Source organism: Pseudorasbora parva, chromosome 19, assembly GCF_024679245.1.
Source record: "Pseudorasbora parva isolate DD20220531a chromosome 19, ASM2467924v1, whole genome shotgun sequence".
Lineage (NCBI taxonomy): Eukaryota > Metazoa > Chordata > Actinopteri > Cypriniformes > Gobionidae > Pseudorasbora > Pseudorasbora parva.
In genome coordinates, this window is record NC_090190.1 from 8,230,505 (window position 1) to 8,245,516 (window position 15,012).

Consider the following 15,012-nt stretch of genomic DNA (forward strand, 5'->3'; position numbering starts at 1 on the left):
AGGGCTATAATTGATACATAAAGTCTGCTAAATTGGAACAAATGTTGTACTTAATGTACTTTAGTTATGTCGAAATAGTGCTGAGGTCCAGCTAAAGATAGACACATTTTAGGCTTAAGATTAAGAAATATGCATTGGGCAGTAAAGAAATACTCCAAATAAAGTTGAATTTTAATATTTATATCCGTCTCAAGCAATGTCAGCAATACTTCGTAAGAAATACATATTGTTGTTTTTTTCTCACCATTGTAAAAATGTTTTTGAGATTCGACAACCTTTATTAAAATATTATTAAAAGATTTTGTAAGCATATTAAGTAATTGTGTGTGTTTTATTTCTGATGACGCAGTGAAACATGAAACATTTTTTTTATGTGGTTCAGATACAATATTTCAAGTTTCTATTTATTAAACAAATTTCCTTCATTGTATCAACTCAAATTTTTAATTTCAATAAACTCAAAATTTTAAGGCAACCAGGTTACTTACTTTTTTAAGTTAAACCAACAAAAAACATTTGCAGTGTAGGGGCAGCTCTAGAAGAAAATAGTGAGTTCAGTGTTGATTTTTAATAATCATTAGTTATTAATTTAGTTCGTTTACAGCATCTCTGGAGAAACCAGTAACATCATCATCCAGTTCAGTTCAGTTCTCATCCAAGTGTCAGTGCAGTCAAATCAATATGTTTGAACCCAAACTCCATGGTAAAATAGAGAAAAAAGACGTGCATGTTAAAAGGGAGAACAAATTAAAAGCAAAAGGTAAAGTTCACCCACTATCCCTTTAAAGTTGTTGCATTCTCTCACAAAAGTGGAACACAAAAGTATTGATATATTTTTTTTATCATTATTTTATTTTTTTCACCACAATGTCCCTTTAGGGACTCCGTACACAACTCTTGCAGAGATGGAGGTTGTGAGAAGCAGCATATACTGAGCTGCTCTATTATAAGCTGTATGCATGCTGATCTTGCCTCCGAAAGATGTTACACAACAAACCACTTCTTTAATTTAATCACAGCCTTTGATTCGGCAATCACAATTTGATAAGATATAATACACCCCGAAAATAAAGGTACAAAAGCTGTTACTGTGGTGGTACCCTTTATTTTAAGAGCGCATATTAGTACCTAATGGTACTGGTGCAAAAATTGTGTATATTAGTAATGGTACATATTAGATCCTTTTAAAAGGGGACTGCCCCAGTGATAGCTTGTAAACCCATTTATCTGAGAGTGTAGTGGCAGTTTTACTTAGAATACGGTAATTGTGCAGCCCTATTTGTTTTAATGTTACATTGGATTTCATTAATTATTAACTTTTCATCAACTCCCGTTTGGAAAACCCTGCTCTAAGACAGAAGGCCACAAATAAAATCATCCCCCATGCCCTTCCATGTCCCATGTAGCTTTCAACCTACTTTGTATGCTTTGATGTTTCAATCATATCCAGCCAACTCGGCCACTTGGATGATCAACAGAAAGACTGGAAAGCATATGTCTGACAACTTTCAATTTCCCTTAAAAATGCGTGACTATTTATAAAAGTTCTGGCCACTCTCTCCTTGGTGCAGTAGACAGAGCTTCCATTTCCCTGATGGATTGGCTGTCATATTCCGACAGTGCAGTGCTTCTTTTAGTTTATAGACGTCTCTGTGCTCCTGACGCCACAGTGTGTGCTGTCGTTTTTCTCCCTTATCGTCCTGCTGCTTTGCTCGGCTCCTAGACATAAACACAAACAAGCAACTAGGGAGGAATATCATTACATATTTTTCCAGCTCCGAAACTTTCTCCTTAATGCAAGTCACTAACTACGCAGCTCAAATGGAATTACTATTCCCTAATTATCTCTCATTTAATTCAGCTTTGTTTTGTTGGATAGTTCAGAAGAAACTCAAAGGGATAGTGCATCCATAAATGAAAATAATGAAAATGAATTATTTACTTAAATTAATTAATTCTGCATTACTTGTGGTATGCAAAAAGCACATTTTTGAAGACCATCATAGTCTCTCTTTTTAATACAATAAAAAAGTAAATGAGGACTAGGTCTGTTTCTATTTAAACACACTTTAGAGAAACGTCTTTGACCATTGCACTTGTGTTTTTGCAGCGTCTCGCAAATGACACAACATTCTAAAAATAAACGTAAAAAATTAAATAAAAATAAAATAATCACACCAAAGACAAGACCAGACAAATTTAATTTCTGTGAATTAAATTGCATCAATTCACAAAAATTCAATTTGGCCAACTGAAAAATTTACTCTCACTTTCAAAATATCACACAAGGCTTCAAGGGGGTCGCACACCGGACACGCACATTATATACGCGTGAGCTCAGTTTTGAATCCACTTCTGACAGAAGGTCTTGTGGCACAGGGTTAAATCAGCACATTGGCGCTCTGTGACGCAGCAGGACTTTGAACAACTTCCTGAGTCGCCGTGGACAGGCACCGAATGGCGCCGCCGCTGTGCGTACACTCATTGAAAATAATGTGTTCGAATTTTAAAGACGTGGCACGGTGAAGTAATTACTTTTGTATGACCTGGAAATAAATGGTGTAGGCCTATATAAAGAAATATGCTAAACTGATTTTATTTTGGGTGCGGGTCGGGTGTCAGTTCTATTTTAAGCGGGTCGGGTCGGGTGCGGATTTAAATTAGTGCTCCATGTCGGAAAACGGGTCGAATGCGGTTTAATGCACCGCAGGTACGGGCGGGCGCGGATTTACAAAATCGTACCTGTGCAGGACTCTGCCTCCAGCCGCTAGTTTTTTTTTTCAGAGAGACTCAGTACAGCCAATCTTTCTTTTATAAATATATAAAAAAAGACTTTTTGGTGGTATGACGATAATGAGTGTTGTATAGTCATGAGTATAAGTAAAGTATAGATGTAAAGTATAAGTATATTTATGTATTCTATGTACACTCACCTAAAGGATTATTAGGAACACCTTTTCAATTTCTCATTAATGAAATTATCTAATCAGCCAATCACATGGCAGTTGCTTCAATGCATTTAGGGGTGGGGTCCTGGTTAAGACAATCTCCTGAACTCCAAACTGAATGTCAGAATGGGACAGAAAGGTGATTTAAGCAATTTTGAGCGTGGCGTGGTTGTTGTTGCCAGACGGGCCGGTCTGAGTATTTCACAATCTGTTCAATTACTGGGATTTTCACGCAACAAACATTTCTAGGGTTTACAAAGAATGGTGTGAAAAGGGAAAAACATCCAGTATGCAGCAGTCCTGTGGGTGAAAATGCCTTTTTGATGCTAGAGGTCAGAGGAGAAGCTGATTCAAGCTGATAGAAAAGCAACTTTAACTGAAAAAAAAAACACTTGTTACAACCGAGGTATGCAGCAAAGCATTTGTACCCACCGGGTACTACTCATCTGCACTACAAATAGGAAAAACAGACTACAATTTTCACCAAAATTGGACAATTGAAGACTGGAAAAAGGTTACCTGGTCTGATAAGTCTCGATTTCTGTTGAGACATTCAGATGGTAGAGTCAGAATTTGACGTAAATAGAATGAGAACATGGATCCATCATGCCTTGTTACCTCTGTGCAGGCTGGTGGTGGTGGTGTAATGGTGTGGGGGATGTTTTCTTGGCACACTTTAGGCCCCTTAGTGCCAATTGGGCATCGTTTAAATGCCACGGCCTTCCTGAGTATTGTTTCTGACCATGTCCATCCCTTTATGACCACCATGTACCCATCCTCTGATGGCTACTTCCAGCAGGATAATGCACCATGTCACAAAGCTTGAGTCATATATAATTGGTTTCATGAACATGACAATAGTTCACTGTACTAAAATTGCCTCTAGTCACCAGATCTCAACCCAACAGAGCATCTTTGGGATGTGGTGGAACGGGAGCTTCATGCCCTGGATGTGAATCCCACAAATTGCTATCAACTGCAAGATGCTATCTTATCAATATGGGCCAACATTTCTAAAGAATGCTTTCAACACCTTGTTGAATCAATGCCATGTAGAATTAAGGCAGTTCTGAAGGCGAAACACAGTATTAGTATGGTGTTCCTAATAATCCTTTAGGTGAGTTTATACTTGGCTTGTAGTTGTGTTTAGTACACTTTTTTCACAGTGTTTTACATACTGTCTCACAAACATGCTTTGTTTGAAAATATTGATTTATAAAGAAAACAGATATGATGATCATAAATGATGATACAGTTTTGGGTTGTTCCCTTGTTTAGCAGGTAGGTTAGCGAGTGGACTTGCTTTTATGTTTTATATGTTATGTGCTTGTGTACGCAGTAAAGCATCGATAAATTGAATGATTGTGCATGTTTGCTTCTTATAAGCATGTGTTAGTCTGTTTATCTGTTTATTTAAGTTTATCTATGTTGGTGCAGTAAATTACTCCACTTATGTGTCCGTGTGTAAGCGCACGTATGTGACCTAGTGGACATTGTCTTCCTGGTAAATCTGGTTCCTCCTGCAGGCCTATATGTGAGCGTGGGCTTATCAGCGTCGACCAGAGTCTCCCACATTCCCAGCTACCTCCGTTGCCTGAGAGGAAAATAAATTGCACCCATGCAGTTAATAAGAATGAGAAATATTGAGTGAGACTCACACAACCATTACAAAGAGTGAGAGAGGGAGAGGGAGAGAGATGTTTTGAAATGTCTGAGATAAACTTAAGTGTCGCAAACAATGTTTTTGGTCCATGAAACGAAACATCTCTCCATGCCTTCATTTTCTTCTATGGTTGGTCATAATGAACAACTAGATGCAGTTTCTCCGGCACCCACAAACCACTAAACTACACACACACACACTCACACACACACACACACACACACACACACACACACACACACACACACACACACACACACACACACACACACACACACACACACACACACACACACACACACACACTAACTTGCATCCCCCTCCACCTACCAAAACAAACACTTATTTCCATCACATTACGCCGGAAGTGTCACGGGTGCATATTGAATTTCCTTCACCGGTGTGACTGTGTCTATGACAGGTAATTACATATTGAATGCTCTTTTTGTTCATTCATTTCCTGGAGAGGGAAATCCATCTCTTGCATGGTGAGACTGTGTCAAGAAATTTCATTTTTTATTTTCAGGTTCAAACGTTACATGTTGCCATCAGAGCCAAATATAACTGGAACCATCATTCACTGATTTATAGTCAAATTGCATGACATTACCATAGTTATGTTATTTACGGTTTCAGTGCTCTACATTATGGATAGTGCAAAATGCTCTAAGATAAGCAATAAACAGCCATAGAACAAATGGTGAAAATCAGATTAGTATTTTTTTTTTTTTTTTTGCTTTGTGTTTTGCTGTATATGCCTGTGTATTTAAGCTATAGCTGTTTGGTTATAAATATGTATATAGTTCCCAAAGGCAATGATTTTACCACATTGTTCAGTTCAAAGACTCATTCTGCCTCTTGGAGGAAAATTAAAGTGCCCAAATTATGCTATTTTAAATTGTATGTAAGATTGTGGCCAAAACTCGTACTGCAATCACTATCCCCCCTCCCCCTCCTCCTGACTCGAGGTTGCCAGATAAGCTGCAGGATCCAGAAGGAACATTTGTAGCCTCAGCTGTGGTAACTAGAGCAGATCTGGCAACCCGGTTGCCAAAACAATACTGACTTCATGATTGGTCGATAGGTTGAGGGCGGAGCTTCAGGCCAAAACACAACATGACAACATCAACATCAGTTGAGGGCTGCAACAACAACTTTTAAATGACAATATCCTGGCCGGACTACTGTTGTCAATGATATAAGTATTTGAAATTAACATGATTTCTTAATGTCTAGTGACATATCAGGGCCATTTTATGATTAATTGAAATACTACAGTTCCTTTAAAATTAGTTCCTTTAAAGATTCCCAATTTAGTTTTGGAGGTCTCCTACAACAGGTTTACTTACAAGGTCAACAAAGGTTTAATTTTCTCATGATACGCACATCACCACGCTTTTCAATGATTCACAAACGACTCTACGGATGATTCAATCTCTCAAAATATCTTCTTTCCGCAAGCCTACTCTGCTCTGATTGGCCAGGTGGCCCAGTCTGTTGTGATTGGTCTACAGCGTACAGTACATGTCAGAAGCTAATCGTCCATTACCATAACTGAACTTCAGCTCCGTCCGGAGGCTTCCTAAAGCTCAGCGAATATAAAGACGTTGGTTTTACCATATCATATCCGATGATGGAACATTGGAAGAACAAGTTATTCAACCCGAACCATGGTTATATAAGAATATCCTGTAAGTTTCTGAGCTGAAAACATCCCTGTTAGTCAAAGAAAAGCTTTTATTGACACCAGGCCCAGAAAACGATCGATCTCAGAATATGCCACACCTTGAAGTCATTGTGTGGTGAAACACCGCCTCAGCAGAAGAACAACGCCTGATTCTGTAGCCCTGCCCACCGTCTCATCCCACTAACATGACAAAGACCTACATAGAGCTAAAGATTGAATTTCTATCTAAGCAATAAATATAACACATAAGCTTCATTCGGATTCTAATATCATGAATGCATGGATGAACTTTATTTTGAATGAATATCCAGCTCACTTTGGGAACACACCGGCGTTTGTTCCTTCATTTTACCACGGATTCGTTTGTAAACAAGAGACTGGATTTGCAGACAGGATGCGATTACATGAATGAATGCAGCAACACACTTTAATGCGAGTAAAACATTTAAAAAAAAAAAAAAAAAATATGTGACAGTATTGCATTGTTACAGATAGTATTGATTATGTGTACATGTCTAACTGAACATACCTTAGCATGCTGTCAAAGGCTGGATAATCCAGTTATGGTTCATTGCGATTCGGGATCAGACTCGGACATGTATGGGCCAGGCCTCGCAAAGGCCAGAGTCCCGGGGCTTTGTGTTTTCCAGACGGGTTCCAAATCGTATCTTAAAGGTGAACTATGTAGTATTTTTGCAGTAAAATATTCAAAAACCACTAGGCCGGTGTTATATATTTTGTTCAGTTGAGTACCTAATATCCCAAATGTTTTCAACTATTTGTAAATTGTGAGAAAATTGCTATTTTAACTAAGGACAGAGACGTTTCAGCATAGCGGTTGAGGAAGTCGCCTGTCAATTGCGTCATATCTGCGCTACCCTGGGTTTCAGGTTTTATTTGGCAGGAGCGCTTTACTCTTAGCAGTGTGAACCAGTGAATGCACGGAGTAACGTCATAACACATTTTCAACACACTTAAATGTATCTAATATGATAAACAGAGCTGCATTACCTCATAATCATAACAGGAAGAGCGGATCAGTGCGGGTGCCCGGCGAATGTGTCCCGTCCCGTCATAATTAGTGCCGGTGTTCGCGACGTGTGTTTGTATAACAATCGCTCCAGCAGCCGTGCTCAGCTCCACAACACTCGGTCCTGCTCTGCTTCACACTACAGTAACGTAATAACCGCATACATGAACATGATTTCTGCCAGAGTCCTATTTTCCACCGGCTGTGAGGTGAAGACCACATGTCCCAAGATACTGCGCTCAAACTTTGCGTCATCAAACTACACATTTGTTTTGAATAGACGCCCTCCAGTGGACGGAAAGTTGCATAGTGCACCTTTAAAGGGTTAGTTCCCCCAAAAATCTAATTGATGTCATTAAAGGGGGGGTGAAATGCTGTTTCATGCATACTGATCTTTTTACACTGTTAAAGACTTGGAATCCCATACTAAACATAGACAAAGTTTCAAAAGTTAAGGTGGACGTTTGATGGGAGTATTTCTTTGTCAAAAATACTACTTCCGGTTAGTCATAAGTTTCGGCAAGTTTTTTGAGATCATGCGTCCCCATTGACGTTAGTGGGGGCGGAATTTCCTTGTATGGGCCTTACGGACAATTCTACCGGAAGCGCGTGAGAGAGAGCGAGGGAGAGAGCGAAAGCAACAGCCTGCGCGTGAGAGAGAGCGAGGGAGAGAGCGAAAGCAACAGCCTACGCCCATCAAAGCGGGGCTTGTAGGATGCTGGACAGGTGACAATTACACATAGCACATAACAATGTCACCAAAAAAGTGGGTTTTTGGTTGCCAGACCAAGACAGTCCTGCACAGATTCGCCAAAAACCCCGCGTTAAGGCAACAGTGGATGTAATTTGCTTTTCCGGATCAGCAACTGAGTTGCGCGAATGTTTATATCTGTTCGCTGTTTCATAAACAAGGCCCAGCTCGACGCCGAATTTTCCCAATCGCCTAATGCTGAAGGATGGAGCAGTCCCAACGTTAGAAGGGTGAGTGAGACTGCTTTTAGTCACCTTACTGTCTACACAAACCACGCGTAAACACACAAACACACGTGCACAACTGCACTTCCCACATGTACACCTTCAAAGACAAAAATACGACGATATAATTCAAGTATAAATATGTAAATAACACAAGCCGCTAAGCATATTATATAGTTAGTGTATAACTTGTAACTTACCACATACAGACGTCCTGCTCTAGTCGTTTTTGCTGCTACTCCTGTTCAACTGCAGCCTCTGGGTCTGATTCCGGATCATAGATGTATGGCTGTATCCGATTAAAAGCCATATTTTTATTTTGAATAAAGTTTTTTTCCGCTGTTAGGGATGCACTCGACTCAACACACAGCGCGCTGCTGCACACGTCATTATTTAGCTCCGCTCACACGACACGCCCCCACCCGCTCGGCTTTTTTCGGAAAGACTCGGAACAGCGCATCTTTCTTATATAATTATTAAAAAAATAAAAACTTTTCGGAGATATGCAGGATGCAATGCTACTCTATAGGTACTCAAGATTGACATGACACTGACTGAAACTGAGTGTTTCACCCCCCCTTTAATGACCCTAATGTTGTTTCACACCCGTAAGACCTCCGTTCATCTTTGGAACACAGTTTAATACATTTTATATTTAGCCCGAGAGCGTATGGAAGTGAATGCACACTATACTGTCCATGTCCAGAAAGGTAATAACAACATCATCAAAGTAGTCCCTTTGTGACTCTTGAAGCATCGAAAATATATTTTGGTCCAAAAATCACAAAAACTACGACTTTATTCAGCACTGTCCTCTCTTCCGGTTTGATTTTCACTCCTCAAATAAAGATTGAAACGGTTATGAATTAGCGTATGACATCGCCAATGTCTCGTGATTTCAGCAGTTTGGTCGTTTGACATGCGATCCGAATCATGAATCATGGCCTTATCACTGTCAGTTGCATTTTGATGCTATGAACTTGCTATGTAAATCAATGGGAGGTTTAAACTTTAATCTCGAAAATCTACAAAAATATAATTCTATTAACTAATATAATTAAATATATAATAAATTAATTTATTATTATTAAAAATGATATAAATACATTAATAATATATTTATATAAATACAAATAAATAATACAGATTAAATAATTTTTTAATTATTTAAAAATCCTTAATATAAATAATACATTATTTTTTTTAATCAAATGTTGTATTTGTAAACATTAGTTAATGCACTGAGAACAAACAATGAACAACTGTATTTTTGTATTAACTGGCGTTAAAGATGAATAAATACTGTAACAAATGTATTGCTCATTGTTAGTTACTAATGTTAACAAATGAAACCTTATTTTAAAGTGTTACCATATAAATGATGTACACACAATTCAAAATAAAATAGATAAGAATGTGTATCTGTGGTGCACCTGCATGCATCTAAATGTGTGAGTGTAAATTTTTCAATTTCTGTCAGAGGATTCAGCAGAACAATGCATTGCTTCAGTGTGTTGGATTAGGGTTGGTTATGCTTTCTTTTGGCTGGTGTGTGACAGCCCAGCAGGCACACACTGCATTCATTCCCCTTACAGAAGACACTGCAGACTGCCTGAGCTGCTGGCTACGGTGCTGTCTGCTGGAGAGCTAAAGTGTGTACTTTCAATTTGATGCATGAGCTAAACATCTCCTTTTACACACACCTGCCAATGATGCTGTTGACATGCATTAGTTACAGCACTGAAAAATAGCCGTGGTCATTTCAGAATGTATTTGTAATGATTGCAAAGTTATGTTATATGTTAAATAACAGATTTTCAGTGCTCATGGATAGGCCTACTGCCCATACAATGTTGTTAAGCATTCATATTTTTTTATACTGCACTGCTATATAATTATCAAAAACAGAAAGTGTCGAGATCATTTCACAGTAGTCACTTCGGAGGAAAAGTTCTTTCTCAAAACCTGATTCATTTGCACGTGCCAGTCCATTACGTACCTGTTTCACTCCAGTACATTTCATATGTCGCACACGTGATCTATACTTCTCAGGGAAATATACACAAACAATCCCTCACGTCATTTGAATTGCCCTGCATCCATCACAGGCCCCCAGACCGCTATTTGGCTCAAAGTGTGCTGTGAAATACTCATATTCATTTCCTCCTGATTATGTCAAGCTGATGGCAGTGATTACCCTCCCTTACACACACACACACACACACACACACACACACACACACACACACACACACACACACACACACACACACACACACACACACACACACACACACACACACACACACACACACACACACACACACTAGGGTTGCTCATTGCACAGAACATCATAAACAATTTACACGCCATTAGCTTTGTTTTGATCATATTTGTTTGACAAAGTGTCTAGCTGCGTGGCAGGCAGGCCTGTTATTTGCCATATCAAGAGGAAGAGCACAGGGAAAACAGCCTGTTGGGGTATGAGGCATTAGTTTGTGTGATTAATTAGCATGCATCTGTCTGCTAAAAATTCATACGGGCTTTGCATGTTCTGAGTGTCATTTTTAGAAGGAGTGGATGTGCGAGTCTGTGTGTTTGTGTTAGTGCCTGTCATGTCAAATGTCCAATACAAAACGTATAAAACCTTGTTCATTATCTTTATGCATGTAGGCTATCTCTCTCTCTCTCTCTCTCTCTCTCTCTCTCTCTCTCTCTCTCTCTCTCTCTTTGTGTGAGTGTGCGTGTGTGTTGAAAGGCTGTTATGTGCATATTATGTTCAAAGGAAGTGAAAATGTTGTCGGTTCTGTCAAATTTGAGGGTTACAAATTGCCTGCAGAGGGCACTGTACAGTAGAGCAAAGAAATTGTGACTGCTGCCATCAAACCACAAAATCATAAGAATAGTTCAGCCAATGCTCTGATATGTAACTGTAGCTCCTTTAACACAAGTTAACACACTGTGAATATCAGACAACACATTAAAGGGTATGTGTGTATTTGTTCTTTCTAAGCGTAAGATGCAGAGACAACTATAAGTAATATAATAAAAAAAATTCTCACAGGGGTCAAGGTTTAGTTGGTTAGCAGCTAGACCCTTCTGGTGGACTAACAACACAATCTGGACCCAAAACACACGAAACTGTCATTGAGATGAATGGGACTGCAAGCAGATTTCTCCGTGGCCCTGTCCCAAATAGCACACTTCATATGCACTTTCAATCATCTTAAAGGGATAGTTCACCCAAAATAAAATGTGATGTTTATCTAATTAATTAGACCACATTGACATGCATTATAAGAGCAACGGTTGAATTTAAAAATCTTAATTTGTGTTCTACTGAAGAAAAAACACAGCTACATGTTGTATACCCTGGGGGTCAGCAGATAAACATCACATTTTCATTTTTGGGTGAACTATCCCTTTAAGTTCATGAGACCCTACGGTGACCCATTTGTCAGAAATGTGCTTGTGAGCTCGATGCACACTTTTGCCAAACCTAAACGGATGTGAGCTCTGCAGTAGAATTCTTCTTGACAGTCAAAGCTGTATTACATCACGAAAGTGCGGACTCGTAGGAAGACTGCGTGTTTACGATGCCATTTGGGACAGGGCCTAAGTATTACCAATCTCCTAGATAAATACAGCACCATCAAAAGCATCCTATTGCACATACTTTTGCACTATTTTATGGCATTTTGTTGTATAAGTCATGTGAGTAGTTTATTTATACTTACATATACGGTCTTGTCCCAAATGCTATGCGGCATGCGCACTTGCAGTCTTGTGGACTTACAATGTCCGATACGTGGACATGTACACTACATTGATAATGCTTTGGGACACCTGCCTTTACATGCACATGTAGGGTTTAATATGGAGTTGGCCCACTCTTTGCAGCTATAGCAGCTTCAACTCTTTTGGAAAGGCTTTCCGCAAGGTTTAGGAGTGTTTTTAATGGGAATCTTTGACCATTTTTCTAGAAGCGCATTTGTGAGGTCAGGCACTGATGTTGTATGAGAAGGTCTGCCTCGCAGTGTCCACTCTAATTCATCCCAAAGGTGTTCTATCCGGTTAAAGTCAGGGCTCTAAACAGGCCAGTCAAGTTCCTCAAGACCAAACTCGCTTATCCATGTCTTTATGGACCTTGCTATGTGCACTTGTGTGCAGTCATGTTGGAACAGGAAGGGTCCATCTCCAAACTCCAACAAAGTTAGGAGCATGAAATTGTCCAAAATATCTTGGTATGCTGAAGATCTTCTTTCATTTAAGAGTTCCTTTCACTGGAACGCTTGAAAAACACTTGGCACAATGCAGTCAGGCAGGATTCATTTTTCTGGCATCCACCAAACCCAAACTCCATCAGATTGCCAGACTACTGCATCCACTGCATTTGACACTTTGCATTACACTTGGTGATGTAAGGCTTGGATGCAGCTGCTCGGCCATGGAAACCCATTCCATGAAGCGCTCTACTGTTCTTGAGCTAATCGGAAGGCCACACAATGTTTGGAGGTCTATAACTATTGACTCTGCAGAAAGTTGGCGACTTCTGCACCCTGTGCACCTCAGCATGAATTGACCCCACTCTTTTTACATGTAATTTTACATGGCCTACTACTTCATGGCTGAGTTGCTGTTTTTCCCAATTGCTTCCATTTTGTTAAAATACCACTAATAGTTGACCGTGGAATATTTAATAGTGAGAAAATTTCACAAATGGACTCATTGCACAGGTGGCAATCTATCACGGTACCACGCTTAAATTCATTGAGATCCTGGGGCGACCCATTATTTCACAAATGTTTGTAGAAGTGCCTGCATGCCTAGGTGATTGATTGTATGTACCTGTGGCCATGGAAGTGATCGGAACTCCTGAATTCAATGATTTGGAGGGCTGTCCCAATACTTTTGAACCTTCTGTTCAGTGATGCCTGAAGAACAAAAATTACACGTTTGAAAAGATTCTGGCATTTTCTTATCTTATGCATTGTATACAGAAAAAAATAAATAATAATTAAACTATTGTTAATGATTACTAAATATTTAACATTAACTCAACTCAAACTGAAAATGATAGTTATACCTTGAAAAAGCAAAACAGAAGTTGCAAGGAACCTGGTAAATACAGATTTTGGTGGTAAACCTTTCCGAAGCCTGTACTTAAGCTCTTCTTCTGGCATCCACCACCCCAATCAGGTAGCTGGCAGAGAGCTTAAAGCTGCACATTGTCAGAGTGAAGGCGGTTTGGGACTCTTTGTGCTGTGTTTGTGTTGACAGCGGGTCTCCAAGTGACTGTTCCCAGAGTGTGAATCCCCAGGCTGGCACTGACACAAAGCTTGTTCTGGATGAAGGGCTGAGGTTGCATTCTGGACCTTCTAAAGAACCCCCAAGAATCACCATTACTGAAAATTAGCTCTATGGCAGAACAGTTGTTATCTGTTTAGCCACACATACATCACTTCTCTATTCAATTTTACTGTATGTATTTTCATCAAAAAGTTGGCTGTTTTCACATCTGCAATATATCTCTGCAACAGTTATGATTCAAAATGTATTTGTGCCTGACTCTTAGTTTATCAGATGTACAGTGGGTATGGGAAGTATTCAGACCCCCTTAAATGTTTCACTCTTTGTTGTATTGCAGCCATAATTTGCTCAAATCTCTTCAAAAGTTCCTTTTTTTTCATTAATGTACACACAACACCCCATATTAACTGAAAAACAGAATTGTTGACATTTTTTGTAGATTTATTAAAAAAGAAAAACTGAAATATCACATGGTCCTAAGTATTCAGAACCTCTGCTCAGTATTTAGTAGAAGCACCCTTTAGATCTAATACAGCCATAAGTCTTTTTGGGATGCAACAAGTTTTTCACACCTGCATTTGAGGATCATCTGCCATTCCTCCTTGCAGATCCTCTCCAGTTCTGTCAGATTGGATGGTAAACGTTAATGGACAGCCATTTTCAGATCTCTCCAGAGATGCTCAATTGGGTCTAAGTCAGGACCCTGGCTGGGCCATTCAAGAACAGTCACAGAATTGTTTTGAAGCCACTCCTTCGTTATTTTATCTGTGTGCTTAGGGTCAATCTGAGGTCGTGAGCACTCTGGAGAAAGTTTTTGGTCCAGGATATCCCTGTACTTGGCTGCATTCATCTTTCCCTGGATTGCAACCAGTTGTTCTCTCCCTGCAGCTGATAAACACCCCCACAGCATGATGCTGCCACCACCATGCTCGACTGTTGGGACTGTATTGGACAGGTGATAATTTTCTCCACAAATACCACTTAGAATTAAGGCCAATAAGTTCTATATTGGTCTTATCAGACCAAATAATCATATTTCTCACCATCTTGGAGTCCTTCAGGTGTTTTTTTTAGCTAACGTTCATGTGTCTTGCATTGAGGAGAGGCTTCCGTCAGGCCACTCTGCCATAAAGTCCCGACTGGTAGAGGGCTGCAGTGATGGTTGACTTTCTACAACTTTCTCCCAACTGCATCTCTGGAGCTCACCAACAGTGATATTTGGGTTCTTCTTTACCTTTCTCACCAAGGCTCTTCTCCCCCGAAAGCTCAGTTTGCCTGGACAGCCAGCTCTAGGAAGGGTTCTAGTCATCCTAAACGTCTTTCATTTAAGGATTATGGAGGCCACTGTGCTCTTAGGAACCTTAAGTGCAGCAGAATTTTTTTTTGTAACCTTGGCCAG

The 15,012-nt window shown here is 39.6% G+C and overlaps 1 long non-coding RNA gene across 1 annotated transcript; it reads right to left on the reverse strand.

Moving 5' to 3' along the window:
- Positions 1–977: 977 nt before the first annotated feature.
- Positions 978–13,805, reverse strand: LOC137048446 (uncharacterized). Its single transcript, XR_010899407.1, has 3 exons — positions 13,390–13,805; positions 13,152–13,237; positions 978–1,719 (listed from the first exon to the last, which is right to left on the reverse strand). It is a non-coding gene; the product is annotated as an uncharacterized lncRNA (long non-coding RNA).
- Between the last annotated feature and the right edge of the window lie 1,207 nt (positions 13,806–15,012).